Here is a 16,759-nt window from a genome sequence, read left to right on the forward strand (position 1 = left end):
AGGTTGAAATTTGCTACATAGGATGATTTATTAGGGCTGGGATTTAAGCCAAATGAATCCTGGGTAATAGAATAGTCATTTTGCTAATTGATATAACTAAAACTGTGTTGTTATAAATGATAAAACCTACTCAAATAATTTAACAAATATAAAACTTTGGAATAAAGGATGCAATCAATGTAAAAACTGAGAAACACCAAAATGAAAGTAGGCAACACACACACAAAAATAAAATAAGTGTACTAAAGAACTCTGGAAGGATTGGCCATTTCAATAGTCTTTCGTTAGGTATAAAATAATATTTAAATGAATAATGCATAAATATTTATATAAATTATATATTTACTTAAAATTTCTATTTCCACAGTTAAGATGCCTAATATATTTTGTGTAGGATCTACAATTTTGCTGAAAACTTCTAATCAAATTCAACCAAATTTTAGAAAGTCAGCTTATATAGAAAACGTATTTTCAGGAATAGGTTATTCGTGTAAAAGTTAAACTATACTCCTGCTCCTTTTATTTCTCCTGTCCCAACTTTGATCAAATTATTTTTTGCCATTTGTGTTTTATTTGTTGAGATCAAAATTAAGTCAAATCAATTTTACTTGCTCATTTTGAACCCTGGGAAAACAGGATGATGGCACTGGCTAAAATAAAAATGAATTTTCCACCATAACAAGCATCAATACTCTGTTTAGAACGGAAAACAAAGAAAACTTACAAAAAAACAAATATTTTTGTCCAGAAGGAATGTGAGTTTAGCCCATGATGAAAACATTTTCAACCTATGCAAGCTATTACCGAGCCCCATGACGCTGCCTTGTCAAAGAAGGGTTCAGTTCCAAGGTCATCATCCCAGTGCAGTTACAAGACTTGAAGCATCTCAGAACAGATTACTTAGAATGTTTTAAAAGTCTATATGAAAAATGTCTTGTGTACACTTTTGCCATTTCCAAGAATCTCTTTTGTGTAGCTTATTAAATGGACATTTCAGCAATCTAAAAGATATCTGGGCATCTGAATCATTTTTGATTTGCACTTATCTCATAAAATATATGTATATATTTTCTTACAGTTTTGATGTATTTATTGCATTACAGTTGCTCTTCTTTTGGATTTCACTGTCCTTGAAGTTCAAAGGCCTTATTCTCTTCAAATTTTGTTCCAGTTTTATTGAGATTTAATTGACAAAACATTGTATAAGTTTAAGGTGTACAACATAATAACTTAATATACATATATATTGCAAAATGATGACCACAATAAGTTTCCTTAACATCCATCACCTCACCTCGTCACAAATTTATTTTTTTCTTGTAAAGAGAACTTGTAAGATCTCTCTCTTAGCAACTTTCAAATATACAAAAGAGTATTGTTAACTATACTCATCATGTTGTACATTACGTCCCAGAACTTTTTATCTTGTAACTAGAAGTTTATACCTTTTGACCCCTTTTACCCAATTCCCTCACCTTCCCTACCTCCTACCTCTGGCAATCACAAATCTGATCTCTGTTTCTATGAGACTGGGTTTTTTAGATTCCACTTATAAGTGAGATCATTCAGTATTTCTCTTTCTCTGTCTGGCTTATATCACTTAGCATAATACCGTAAAGATCCATCCATATTGTCTTAAATAGCAGGATTTTCTTGTTTTTATGGCTAAATAGTATTCCATTGTATATAATACCACCTTTTCTTTACCTATTCATTCATTGATGGACACTTAGCTTCTTTTCTTATCTTGGCGATTGTGAATAATGCTGCAATGAACATGAGGGTACAGATAACTCTTGGGAACAGTGATTTTGTTTCCTTCAGATTATACCCAGAGGTGGAATTACTGGATCATATGTGAGTTCTATTTTTAATTTTTTGTGGAGCTTCCATACTATTTCCATAGTGGCTGCACCAATTTACATTCCCACGAACAGTGCACACAGGTTCCCTTATCCTTATCCTAAGATTCTCTGTATCCTCGCCGGTGTTTGTTACCTCTTGTCTTTCGATGACAGCCATTCTAACACGTGTGAGGTGATAGCTCATTGTGGTTTCGATTTGCTTTTCCATAATAAGTAGTGATATTGAGTACCTTTTCATGTACCTGTTGGCCATTTGTATGTCTTCTTTGGAAAAATGTCTTTTTGGGTCCTTTGCCCATCTTTAGATTATTTGGTGTTTTGCTAATGAGTTGTATAGGTCCCTTATGTATTTTGAATATTAACCCTTATCAGATCTGTGGTTTGCAGATGTTTTCTTCCTTTCAGTAGGATGCCTTTTCGTCTTGTTGATCATTTATTTTGCTGTGCAGAAGCTTTTTAATTCGATGTGACTCCACTTGAGTATTTTTGACTTTGTTGCTTATGGTTTAGGTATCATAGCTAAAAAATCATTGCCAGGACCCACATCAAGAAGCTTTTTCTTTATGTTTTCTTCTAAGAGTTTTTTGGTTTCAGGTCTTACATTTAAGTTTTTAATGCGTCTCAAGTTAATTTTTGTGAGTGGTGTAAGACAGAAGTCCACTTTCATTCTTTTTCATGTGAATATCCAATTTTCCCAGCACCATTTATTGAAGAGAGTGTCTTTTCTCCATTGAGCATTCTTGACTCCCTTGTCAAACATTCGTTGACAATATGCAAAGGGCTTATTTCTGGGCTCTCAATTCTGTTCCTTGGTCTATATGTCTCTTTTTATGCCATTGCCATACTGCTTTGATAACCATGACATTGTGATGTCATTTGGAATCAGAAAGTGTGAAGCTTTGTTCTTCTTTATCAGGATTGCTTTGGCAATTTGGGGTCTTGTGTGGTTCCATACAGATTTTAGGATTATTTTTTCTATTTCTGTGGAAAATGTCATTGGAATATTTATAAGGTTTGCATTGAATCTATAGATGACTTTCAGTAGTATGGACCTTTTAACAATATTAATTCTTCCAATCCATAAACACAGGATATCTTTCCATTTATTTGTGTCTTCTTCAATTTCTTTCATCAGTCTCTTCTTGGTTTCAGTGTAGAGCTCTTTTACCTCTTTGGTTAAATTTATTCCTAAGTACTTTTTATTGGTTTTGATATTATTGTAAATGGGGTTGTTTTCTTTATTTCTTTTTCAGATAATTTGTTGTTAGTGTATAGAAATGTAACTGATTTTCGTATGTTGATTTTGTATCCTGCAACTTTACTGAATTTATTGATTAGATCTAACAGATTTTTAGTGGAGTCTTTTAGGGTTTTCTATATATAAAATTATGTCATCTGCAGATAGAGAAAATTTTACTTTTCCTGTTTGATTTGGATGCCTGTTATCTCTTTTTTTGGCTGACTGCTTCGGCTGGGACTACTAGTACTTTGTTGAATAGGAGTAGTGAGAGTGGGCATCCTTTTCTTGTGCCTGATCTTAGAGAAAAGGCTTTCAACTTTTCATCATTGAGTATAATGTTAACTGTGGAATTATCACATATGACCTTTATTATGTTAAGGTACATTCCTTCTATACCTAATTTCTTGAGAATTTTTATCGTGAATGGGTGATGAATTTTGTCAAATGCTTTTTCTGCATGTATTGAGATCATATGATTTTTACCTTTCATTCTATTGATGTGGTGTATCACATTTATTGACTTCTGTATGTTGAATCATCCTTGCAACCCAAGATGAACCCACTTCATCATAGTGTATGATCCTTTTAATTTGCTGCTGAATTTGGTTTGTTAGTATTTTTTTGAGGATTTTTACACCTGTATTCATCAAGGATATTGGCCTGTAGTTTTCTTTTCTTGTAGTGTCCTTATCTGGCTTTGATATCAGGGTAATGCTGACCTCATGAAGTGAATTTGGAAGTGTTTCAATTTTGGGGGGATGTTTGAGATGTATTTGCATAATTCTTCTTCAAATGTTTGGTAGAATTCACTGGTAAAACCATCTGGTCCTGGGCTTTTATTTGTTGGGAGATTTTTGCTTACTGATTCAATCTCCTTGCTCATTTTGGTCTGCTCAGTTTTTCTATTTCTTCATGATTCATTCTTGGTAGGTTGTATGTTTCTAGGAATTTATCCATTTCTTCTAGGTTGTCCAGTTGTTGGCATATAGTTATTCACAATAGTTTCCTCTGATTCTTTGCATTTCTGTGGTATCAGTTGCAATGTCTCCTCTTCCATTTGTAATTTTATTGACTTGCATTCTCTCTCATTTTTTCTTGATTAGACTAGGTAAAGTTTTGTCAATTTTGTTTATCTTTTCAAAGAGCTGACTCCTAGTTTTGTTAATCTTTTCTGTTGTTTTCTTGTTCTCTATTTCATTTATTCTGCTTTAACCTTTATTATTTCCTTCCTTCTGCTAACTTGGGCTTAGTTTGTTTATCTTTTCCTAGTTCCTTTAGGTGTAAATTAGATTGTTTATTTGATATCTTTCTATTTTCTTGATGTATGCATTTATAGCTATAAAATTCCCTCTTAGAACTGCTTTTGCTGCATCCCATAAGGTTTAGTATGTTCTGTTTCCATTTCCCTTCGTCTCAAGATGCTTTTTTATTTCCCTTTTAATTTCTTCTTTGCTCCATTGGTTGTTCAGGAGTGCATTGTTTAATTTCCACATGTTTGTGAATTTTCCAGCTTTCCTCCTCTTACTGATTTCTGGTTTCATACCATTGTGATCACAAAATATACTTAGTATGATTTAAAGCTTCTTAAATTTGCTAAAACTTTTTTTGTTGCTTAACGTATGGTCTGTCCCAGAAAATGTTCAATGCCCTCTTGAGAAGTATGTGTATTCTGCTATTGTTATATGGAATGTTTTGTATATGTTAGATCCATTTGGTCTGTAGTGTTGTTCAAATTTGCTATTTCCTTATTGATTCTGTGTCAGGATGATCTATTTATTGCTGAGAGTGGACTATTAAAGTTCCCAACTAATATTTTATTGCTGTTTATTTCTCCTTTAGTTCTGTAAGTAGTTGTTTCATATATTAAAGTGCTCTGATGTTGGGTGCAGAAATATTTACAATTGTTATAACTTCTTCATGGATTGATCCCTAAATTCTAAGTTATCTGCAACATTTCATTATTGGAATTAGTTCAGAGAATAGCATAGTTAGCTTCTGTTGTACTCCTGGCATGAGAGGTCATGAAGGGCTGGAGCAGACATTTTCTGTTGCATACACAGATAATTAAAGAAATCTAGTCTGAAGGAAGAAAGAACTTGAGGTCAAAAAGCAGAGAGAAGCAGCAACAAATAATCACGTAACACAGAGAAAGTAACTTTGACTCTTGGCATCCTCCAGTTCCTGATTCTAGTCCTTTGTGAGATTGAGATAATCTTTCTTGAGTATGATGAGATAACTCTTCTGAATAAATCTCTGCCTCATCCTTCAATTAAAAAAAAAAAATTTTAAGAGAAGCTGAATGGATTTCTGTGATTTACAAATAAAGAAGTTCAATGTGGCAAATAAACCAAAATGATATAATTTTTTATAATATGGGCAAAAGTTCCAAAATATTTTATAAAAATTAATTTTGAAATAAGAGTAGAAATGGATATTAATAAAAAATATTAGAGGAACTGCAATAACCATTTAACAAAATCCTCATTTTTGATGTCTGCCTCTCCCCATCTTTATCTCCAAAAGGTTAACAAAGTAATAGAATTCAAAAGACTTTAAATCCTTAGGGTAGAACTTGACCGTACCAGTTTAGAAAATGACACATTTCTTTCAAATAATCTTCCCAATGATGGTTCTGTTTTAAATATGTAATTCAAGGAAAGGAAGTAATTCAGTGACTCAGTTGTAAGCGACCAATGTCCAAGTTAGATGAAAACTGGGCACCTGGCAAAGACCCATATAAGTAGAAAGCCATTGGAAAAGACCAGAGAAGGTGAGCTTACAGAACTAGCAGCAATAGAATGGAAGCATAAGCAGGTTGATATGTGGTCATAAGGAGGGGATGGAGAATTTTCAAAACTCAGGGGAAAAATTAAAATGAATATTTTTCTGGAAAAGAAGATCAGAAACACAGATGGTAGACAATATGGTCCTGATTCCTTGAGAAATAAACTCTGGTTAATGTGTAGAATCCACTGAGACTTGAAAATAATGATTAGAATGGGAAATGCAATAGTCAACACAGGAAGGGATTTTAGGTAAAAATGTCTGCCACCTGTTACATACGTAATGAAATTGAACAAGACTCTGTAGGCCATTTTTTCACACACCAGATAAAGACATTCTATTTGGACCATTTCATGAGAGCCACAGTGAGCAGCTGCAAAAGGAGAAAATATTCATCACAGTAGTTTAAATTTATTTGGGGTAATTTGATTATTTTTTCTGAAAAAATCCATAATTCTTTTTTTTCCCCTCACATATATAGTTGTGGCAAATGAACGCCTAAAAAAATTCACCTTAAATTCTTTCTAAATGTATCTTTTCTCCCATACAAATGTAATAAGTGACATGTTTTACATACCGTGGCATTCTTAAGAGACCCTGCCCATAATTCCATACCACATCATGAAATCTATTCCAAATCTGACTTTTTGCATTATTGGTTGCCGTTTAGAACATATCCAGAGAAGGTAGCTATAAAAGTCAGTGTATTCTATGTGCTCTCATAAAAAATTCATCACCCCTTGGTTTTACCGGTATTTGGCTTAATATCATCACTTTCTTTCTTAATGTATCCAATGCAAATTAGTCAAGAACAGAAACCCTACTGTGTAGTTTTGTAGTTCTAATGAGCCATGCTATTTCATGCATAGACATCTTTGTTTATACTGACCCCTGCCCCAAAGAATCTCTCTCAACACCATCCTTGTTTTCCTCTCTCTAGTAACACCTACTCAGATCACATTCTGTAGAAATCCTTTACTGGCTCCTCCAACTGAATTGGTCACATAAAACCTCTACTGTATCCTTTTCACAAACATTTGCAATAGCTTGTATTTGTTAACATGTCTACTTCCCTCTCACAAACTGACCATATAAGACCATAAATTCTTAGAAGGCAGATATATTATTTATTTTTGTTTATACTAAGCCTATTAATCCTAGCACAGTGCTTCACAGATGCTCTGTAAATATTACTGGGTGAATAAGTTTATAAAATTTCCTAACTTATCAAACACATCATGATATTTTGACCTTTCTATATCACATGTACCTAGGAAAAATATCATTTATGCTGTTGACAGTTAACGCAATGAAGGCTCAAAGTGCTGTCTCCTGTCCAAGGTCCCAGAGCTAATACGGAGTAGATTTCGTAAGTCTGACCCCATTGTCCTCACACAAAAACAAATCGCTTTCCATTGTTCTATACCACCTCTCACTGAAGGATTCAATGCAATTTCTGAAATTGTATTTTTAAAAAGCTGTTAATGGTTTTGGCACACTAGCTATATATTATCTGCTACATATATTTGGATCTGGAAATATATTTTTTTAACTCCACATTTGAAGTAATCCTTGCCAGCTCCAACCAGTCACATGAGCCTGAATTAATCTCTACATAGCACTGCACACTACATTATTTTACAAGTGGATGGAGGGCACTCCAACCCAAAATGCCTCATCCAGTTTGTTTTGACTTTTGAATTGTTTGGGATTTTCAACAGATGGTTTAATGCTTTCTTGTCTCTACCCTAAGTTAGGTTCCATGTATCATATAAGACATAAGTGGTCACAAGATATAGAGGTCAGATTTTCTGACAATCACAACATAAAATGACAAAGGGGCTCACGTTCCTGAATCAGAGCTTAAACTTTGACCAAAGAGCGTGTCTTAAGTAATGAAGATTGGTTTTAGCAAGTCATACTCCAGAGAAGAAATATCTCCACATGTGAAAACCTTTTCATTTTAGAGATGAAAGTAAAACTGTGCTTTAGTCAAACAAATGAGTGTCATAGTGACCTTTACTGATTGTGCTTGGCACACAAGTGAGAGGACCATTAGCAACAGTTCTTTGTGACTCTTTTCTCCTTGGACCCTGGTGTTAGTGTGCCCCATAAGAATGTACTGAAGAGTTAAAAAGCAAACCTTGGATTTGCTGATCCAAGTAATGTACTATAGGTCTGTGATGAATGAAAGTTCCCAACTTACATCCCCAAATTACCAGAAGTATTTATTTATAAAATAAAATTTATCTGAAATTCAAAGCTAAAAATTATTCTTAAGCACAAACTAAAAGTTTTAATATGAATGGGCTCCTTCCTTATTTTATCCTTTTAAGTTTCCTTTCTTTTTAGACTCTTGCCTGAGATGTGCAACTGATAATGGGAGAAAGAAAAAGTAAAATAAGCAAAAAGTGTAGACAGGTATGCCTCACTTTAAGAAAAGCCAATTCAAAAAAAGTCTACGGATCAGAAAGCATTCAAAATAGGTGAATTAGAGGGCTTCATTCACTTCACAAATGAATTTTCTGAAGAATTTATCTTCAGAACAACTTTCCTCCAATAGATTTAAACGCAAAGTTCCATTGACCTAGATTTTGTTATATAGGAATATATTCATTGATTGAATAACATGAATTCCATAGAGGATATGGACAAAGAAACAAGATGACTGGGAACAATTTTCAGAAGATATTTTTAATTGCATGGTCATGGATTGCTATTGCTCCCCCGTGTTCCTGTAGTTTATTTGCTCCCAGGGTGAAAGTATATCACAAAAAAACTTAGGCCAAAGACCTTTCAGTTGAAAGAGATTAGATGATAAAGGAATCTAAAAAGAAAATGAAAAGAAAATGCTAACCCTTAAGAATTTTTTTAAATAAGTGACATCCCTGACTCATGGTCTTCACGAGAGAAACCAAAACCCATGCTAGGATGCTTGGCCTTTAAAATAAAACAAAAACAAAGATAAAATAACCAACAAACCTCCTAATCTCCCAAAATTTAGTTTCTCAAAAAAATAAAAAGTTTATAAAAGAAAGGCTGAAATAAACATTAAACCGAAACAAAATTAATAGTATATGTCTCCTTCCTTTTTTCCCTTCAGTCTCTGAAACTGTATGTCCACACCAAGCCCCGACCATGTATTTTGTGCCCTCCATCTTTCTATTAGCTTCTTTTCCTGCACCTGAACTTGATAACTGTCTCTCCTCTAAAAAATAATAACAGTAAAGCCTCTCTCTAAACCAAGATTTATCTTTGCCACTACTGTACTTTCTTTTACAATTACTGAACTTTCTTGATCCCGAGATGGGTAAACTATGACCAGCAGTCTAAATTCCACCCTCCATCTGTTTTTGTAAGTAAAGTTTTATTAAAACACAGCCTGAACCATTGGTTTATATATTGTCTATGGCCGATTTCACACAACAATGGCAGAGTTGAATAGTTGCCGCAGAGACCTTTTGGCCAACAAAGCCTAAAATATTTACTTTCTGGTCCTTTACAGAAGAGGCTTGCGACCCCTGCCGAGCAATCAAGCTCCCTGAAGGAATAGTCTACACTTGTCCTACTTCTTTACCTCTTGTCAGTCTTCAACACGCTGTGCTCTGGCTTTGACCACAACGCTTCTGAAGCAACACTACATTAAAAATTTACCAACATCCTTCTTGAAAATCTCCAAAACACTAAAACTCTCTGGTTTCTCAACTCAAATTTTGATCACTCTTATCTCTGGCTTCTCTTGCTCTTCTCATTCCTCAATGTTGTTATTTTCTGTTACTCTCTTCTCTCAGTGTACGCTCGTTCTAGGCAATCTTATCCACTTTAATGGCTTCAATTGAGTCTACGTGGCCAATTTCTAAATTACTCCCAGCCCTGATCTGTCTCCAAAGATCAATGTTTCCACTTATATACAGAATGCTGAACATCACGTGGGAAATTCCAAATGTCAAAAACAGAACATTGTATTCTCTTGTGATCCCCATTTCTTCTTAATGATATTACTAATCTCCTAGGTCTCAAGGCTTGAAATTTTGGAAATATCATGCACTTTGTTTCCGATCATCTGAATATTAACCGAATGCCAGGATATTGATCCACTCGGCATCCACAGTTGCTTTTGCACCCCCCCGCCCCCCTTCCCGCAGCCCTGTGTCCAGGTTAGGCCCTCATACTCTTTCACCTGGACAATTGTGAGTCTCCTGTATGGTCTCCTGCCTGCTCTAATACACTATGTGGCTTTCATATTAATCATCCCACAACACAGTTCAGTTCATAGCCCACTCCTAATACCTCCTTGTTTCTCATAGCCTGTGAAATGAAGTCCCAAGTCCTTAACTGTCTTAGTCAGAGTCCCAGCAGGAAACAGATGACATGCTCAAACTGGACCACTGAGCAGAGTTTAGAAAAAGTTTACTAAGTGTGGGCAGAGTGTGAGGAAACCAGCCAAGTGTAATATGGGACCTCAGGGCTAGCGGAAATGGAGAGCTTCACTAGCCCTAATGCTGAAGAGGCAAGAGGAAGGAGAAATTACCAGAACCTGGAGGTGGCAACATATGGAGAAGCCTGCCCTACAGGAGCTGTGGACTACTGTAGAGGAACTCAGCCTGCGGGGGAGGACCCTGGAGAATAAACCCAAACCTCTCTGTCTTCCCATGGGCTGATCGCCCCCCAGTGTTTCCTGTTGGCCGAAACCCATAGAACCCGGTGACCAAGGGACAACAGTCCCTACAGGACTGCTCCTGGGGTCATGGGGTAAAGTAGGGAAGGGTGGAAAGTAGATCTGGAGGAAAGCTATCCAGCACATTATCTTAATATTAAGTAGCTCCCTGATCTAGCTTCAAATGACCTTTTCATCTACCACAAATCCCCTTTACACTTCATTTAATCAAGCCAAACTACTACTCTCTCTAAACATTGAGATGTTTTTTCCTTTGTGCCTTTTCTCCGTATGTCCAAATTAAAAAATTAAATTCCATAGTCTTCTCACATCACCAGAAGCTTAGCTGCTACTAAGTGTGAATTACATCACTGTCTGTCTAACAGCTCTGCCTCCAAACTCTCCTGTCATCCTGATAGATTGCATTGATGACGGCAGCTCTTCACTGCCCCGTATTTGTGTGGTGCCCTTGCACTATGATACTCAGCTAGACATGTGACTAGTGTGGGGCAATAGAATAAGGCAAAAGTGGCAGTGTACTAGTGCCTAGGCCTCAGGAAAGCTTGTGCACCTGCTTGTGCTCCATTGGCTCTGCTGTCACTGTGAGAAGGACTTGACTGGGCTGTCCTGCTGGTACCAGAAGGAGAATGAGAGAACCATGGAGTAGAGCCAATAGGCAGACATGTGACAGGGCCAGCTGAACCACAGATGCATGGAGGAGGCCAGCCAAAATCAGCTGGACCCTGCAGATGCATGAGAAATAATTGGTCATCTTTATATGCCACAGGTTTGCTAAATATGAAGTAATACAATGATAATATATGTTCTAACAGCATTTCCGGCTGTCTCAGAGATGCCCCTGCTCCTCCCCAGTGTTAGCCATCCAGCTCCGTCCTCAATCCCATGTGTAGTAACTACTTCTTTTCAGAATATTGCTCTAGAAAAAAAATCATCTTTTTTTCTCTATTGTCTTTAATCTCTCCTTCTCCACAAGTTATTTTCCCTCTACGTGCAAACATACCAATCTAACCCACACACAACTTAACCGTTAATTCCTCGTTGTGAGAGGCAGAATTCTGATGAACCTTAGTAACCCATGCTTCTGTATAATCTTTTCCTGTCTGAGTATGGGAGGGACCAGCAAATAGAACAGAACATCACTCTTGTGATTATCTTATGTTATATGGTACGGTTCACTTTAAGAGATTATCCTTGATGGGCCTGACCTGATCTAGTCAGGGGAGCTCTTAAAAGGGATGGAGCTCTTCCTTGAAAAAAAGATTTGAAGAGAGAGAGATCTAACGCATGGAGAATTCTCTATTGCTAGCTCTGAATATGGAGAGGGCCACATGGCAAGGAGTGGCACCTGTCTAACAGCCAGCAAGGAAAGAAGGACCTCAGTCCTACAACCACAAAAAACTGAATTCTGACAACAACTTAAATGAGCTTGGAAGTAGATCCTTTCCCAGAGCATCTGGAAAGAAACCCAGCCCAGCCAACAGCCTCATTTCACACTAGTGAGAAACAGAGAGGAGAGCTTGGTTGAGCTCCGCCTGGACTCCTGACCTATAGGACTATGAGATAATAAGTCACTAATGTTTTATAAAAGCCTCAAAGTTTGTGGTAATTTGTTATACTGCAATAGAAAACCAACACAATTCAACTTTCCTTCTCAGTTGAGCTTCTTCAAAGCATAATAATGAAAACAGCTTACACTTTTATAGACCGTGCTAACCACAGGCCAAGCACAATTCTAAGTGTGTTACACACAAAATAACACACTTCATCCTCACAACCATCACTACTGCCACGTTCCAGATGTGAAGCTTGAAGGACAAAGAGGTTAATAACTTGTCCATGGCCACAGATACAATGGCAGAGCAGAGATTCAAACCTAGACATGCTGGTTTGTGACTCCACACTCTAAACCGTTGTATTTCACTCTACTTCTCTAGTGACCACTTACGCCTCTACCACTGGATTGTGGAGTCTGCCCTCAAAACTTGACTGAGGCTTCTCTGGCAGACACACAGGATCTCACTAATTTTCAAATCCTCATAATTTACCTCAGCCATTCTCTTAACTTCTCCACAGCATTTAGAATTGTTTACCGTTTTCTCCTCTTTAAAGCTCTCTACCTTTCTGACTGTCTTCCTGCCCTGGAAATGGCTTGTCTCTAACAACTCTTCACTTGTTCACCCCATAAGTGCTACTGTTACTCGTGATTAGTCCTCAGGCTTCTCACTCTACAGAAGTTCCCTGAAAGGCCTCGGCTTCATTCCCGACTTTAGCTGCCATCCGTGTGTCCATGACACCCAACTAACACGTCCCTCTCTCCAGAATTCAGGATCCCTGTTTCCAGCTACCAGCAAGACAAACATAATTTGATGTCCCACCACAAGTACAGCACATTGCAAGATACCCAAAATGAAAGTCTGTGTCATCTCCCTCAGACTTCACTCTTCTGCACCACTCCATCATATGCCATTCCCCAGACCCCCTCCTCTTGAACCCCTGGATTTCCTATGTTTCCATGATTCTTACTTTTTTCTCAGAACCAGCTCCACTTTTACCCCTAAATGACAGCCCACTTTGAAACTTCCACAAAATAATTTTCTGAGGACATAATGTTTATCTTTTAGATCCTCAACCTCTACTAGATGTCTGTGAAATAACCAGGTAAACTGCTTGCTTCAAAAATGATAACTAGCTACCATTCTCTAGATTAGCTGCACCTTAAGCAAAAAAAAAAAAAAAAAAAAAAAAAAAAATCCAAACTTCTTATAAACATCCTGAAGAAAGAAAATGAATGCTAAGGTTTAATAAGGCAGAGATATATCTGGGGGGACAAAGAATCTTTAGCATGTGTTCCTCAAATCAAACTTCAGTGAATTCTTTACACCTTATCTTATCCAACAGCGCAGCAAGACTGAGCACTCCAGAGCTTGGAACTGTGCTTCAGATATGCCCAGAACCCAATAACCATTTCTCCATCCGCAAAATGTCCTCAGTAAGAATAGGAATCTAAACTGAACTCCTTAATCTTGTTGCCACCACCATGGAGAATGCTAACTGAGATGAGTTAAACCCAAAGCTCATCTCTATTGCCACCTAACAATAAAAGTTTGAAATAATTTTTCCACTTGTACTTCCAGGAACACCTCCGTCCTCTCTTCTCTTAGTCTGGTGTCAAGCCTAAAAACATATATCTAATTTTTAAAAATGAAGTTACTTGACTTGAGATGTGGTTCAAATTATTTTCTCAGCACTCAGATATGCTGCTGTGATAAACGCAATGAGGTCATTGCTCTGTCTTCTGGCCTTCCACCAGCGCACCCCACATGCTTACCTATATTGCCAAGAGAATAGAATGCACATCTTCTCAGCAACAGGGGCCTCCCTCTTGATGGCTTTGGGCCCTTGGGCTCTGGCTGCATGTCTTAAATGAGTGTTGTGCCTCAAGAAACATAATCAAGTGAAACCAATATTGGTGAAAAATAGTATTAAAAGTGCAGGCACCAAAATCAGCAAACTATGGAAGTAAACTGATGTGAGCACATTAATTCTTTCAAAGTGTCAGATGACAACTTGATACATTGCAATACTTTGCCTGGTGAATTAAATATCAACCAAATGCTTCCAAAGGTCATGAACTCTAAATGACCACTTGACTCTAAGAAATTTCCAATTCTGTAGGAAATGGGCCTGAGTAACCGCAGGCTGAGGGTTTTGATAAACAATCTGTTCTCAATATAAAATTATAATATTTAGATTATTGTTCCATATACTCACACAAATATCTTTTTGAAGTATAGTAAAAAAAAAAAAAAAAAAAAGAGAAGAAAACAGCTAAAGTAAGTATATGAGACAAGCCAAAGTATAGTGATGGAGTTTGTTTTAACTTAAAACTCAGAAAATGATACATTTTCTTTGTTGCAACACAAATAAGTTACTGGATTCTAGTCCTGAATCTGTTATTTGTTAGCCCTGTGATCCCATCCATAAAATAAGCCTAGTATATTAAATGAGGTTGATAATAATAGCTCACAGACTCATTAGGAGAAAATGAGGTCATGGAAGTGAGAACACTTTATTCCTCTGTGAAGTACTCTACACATGAATGGCATTATTATTATTGGTTAATCCAAAGGCAGTGTAATTTGTGTACCTGTCAAAGCCAAGGGCTACAAAACCAAGAACACAAGACTGAAGCGATCATGGCTGTGCAAGTTTGTTTCTTCCCATCAATGCAAAAGGTTCCTAAAGTCCTATTTCCTTTGCACTTCTTCAAAGTATAGCTGAATTGAATGTTAATGAAGTAATTACGTTTTTCAGCCATACTTTATCTTTCCAGTTGCTGCTTAACTGAGGTGAGTTGTAAGAATACTCTTGAGTGCGCAGATAAGAAATTTGGGTTTCTGAATCGGTGTTACCTGCACACCTTCTTTAAGCCTCTGTTCCTGCCTCCCAGCCCCAGGCTGGCCACGAAAACATCCCCAACGTTAGAAGAGACTAGCGTCAGGGGGACCTTCTACATTCACAGCATCAGTCTGAAACCATCAGTCCCTCTGGGACCTCCCTGAGTCATGTTCAATACTCATCTTCACAGTTTCATTTTCAACTTGACCTTCAACCTCCTGGGAACCCATCCTCAATTGTGCTTCATTTTCTTTTCCCCATTTTTTGCCTTAGACCACCTGTCCAGCTCAACTCTAACCTCAGGATCCCTCCAAAGCATGTGCCAATTGGCAGCTGCCCACCTTCCAGGTTCACTATCATCTTTGGAGTGAATCTGAGCATGTCAGCCAAAGCCATATGAGCTGTGCTGCTAAGTGATGCTCCTGGGTATCATGAGAAGAGCCACCTTATTCAGCCTCACTTACCCTGACTTCTGCTTCCCTGTGCTTTTCCCAGGCCTCTGTATGCACTTGTTGTGTACTCACTATAATAGCCAAAGTACACAGGTGGTCACAGAGTTTCCCTCTGTTGACGTGGGCTTTCTGCAAGCTTAACCCCAAGGTCAGTGTCTCCCTGCCAAGGCACTGCAAAGCCTCCAAGCTCAGGGTGAGGTCATAACTCTCTTCTGTTTCCCTTATGAGATAAACCACATCAAGCCTTTCCTGACCCGCCCTTTTGGCTCACGCTTGTAAGTTACAGCCATGCTTCTCTCTGCCAGAGGTGCTGGTGTCAGATGCTGGCTCCGGGAGAGTGGATCCTGTAAACTCGCCTCATCAGTAGGCTTTGAGGAATTACCCCAGGGAGCCAGATATGTACCTGCTGCTAGCTTGTTTTTTCTACAATTATTGTCCTCCTGAGAACATCCAGGATTCCAGCCTCAGAGATCAGACAAGTCTGTCTCTCGCTGACATGCACTCTGTGCCAATAATTCTAGGGAAAGCAGAGGGCAGTACAGACGTCCCTCTCCCAACCTCCTGGTCACCTGAGGCAATGCTCACGAGGGATGGCAAATGCCTAAAAATGTAAAACCCTCATCCTCATGGAAGTGAATTCTTCTGCTTTAATGACATAAGGAATATCTTTATTGTGATTTTTGTATTAATGTATTGTTTCCAATAATACTATCTCTCATAAACTTTCTCTCTTTTTTCTTTCCTTCCTTACTGCCTAGGCTTAGGTTCACCGTGGTTAAGCGTTGTTGCCATCAGAATAGGGAACCTCTCTATGATTCGAATGAATGAATGTGATCTCTCCCAATTTCACCTGTGATCTGATGTACCAAGTTCATAACATAGGGTTTGAAAACACTAAGGTCCCTCAGAGACACTTGGACACAAAACATAAACCTCGATGGCTTTTGTTAGTTCCAAACTGAGTCCATAATCCTCCCACAGAGTAAATGCTGCCTCAAATGGTGCTGCATGTCCAGAAACTTTTGTGTTTTTTGGAAAGTAACTTAAAGAAATTTTGGATATATTCCCTGCTTAATACACTGGCTTAGGGTAGAGCCTGTTAGTTTAGAGAGAACCCTAGATAAATATTTAGGTTAATGTAGTATGAGAAAGCCTGTAATATCTCCAATTAATAAAAGGATGACAAGGGATCTTCTATAAGCCAGACTTAGATGAATTCCTTGGTAAATGTTTATAGAGGTTCGACCTCCTTTGAACAATAACTAATATTTACTGAATGTTTATCATGTGCTAGACACTGTTCTATATGTTTTAGCAGCATTACCTCGTTTAACCCTCACAA

Source organism: Equus caballus, chromosome 9 (assembly GCF_041296265.1).
Source record: "Equus caballus isolate H_3958 breed thoroughbred chromosome 9, TB-T2T, whole genome shotgun sequence".
Lineage (NCBI taxonomy): Eukaryota > Metazoa > Chordata > Mammalia > Perissodactyla > Equidae > Equus > Equus caballus.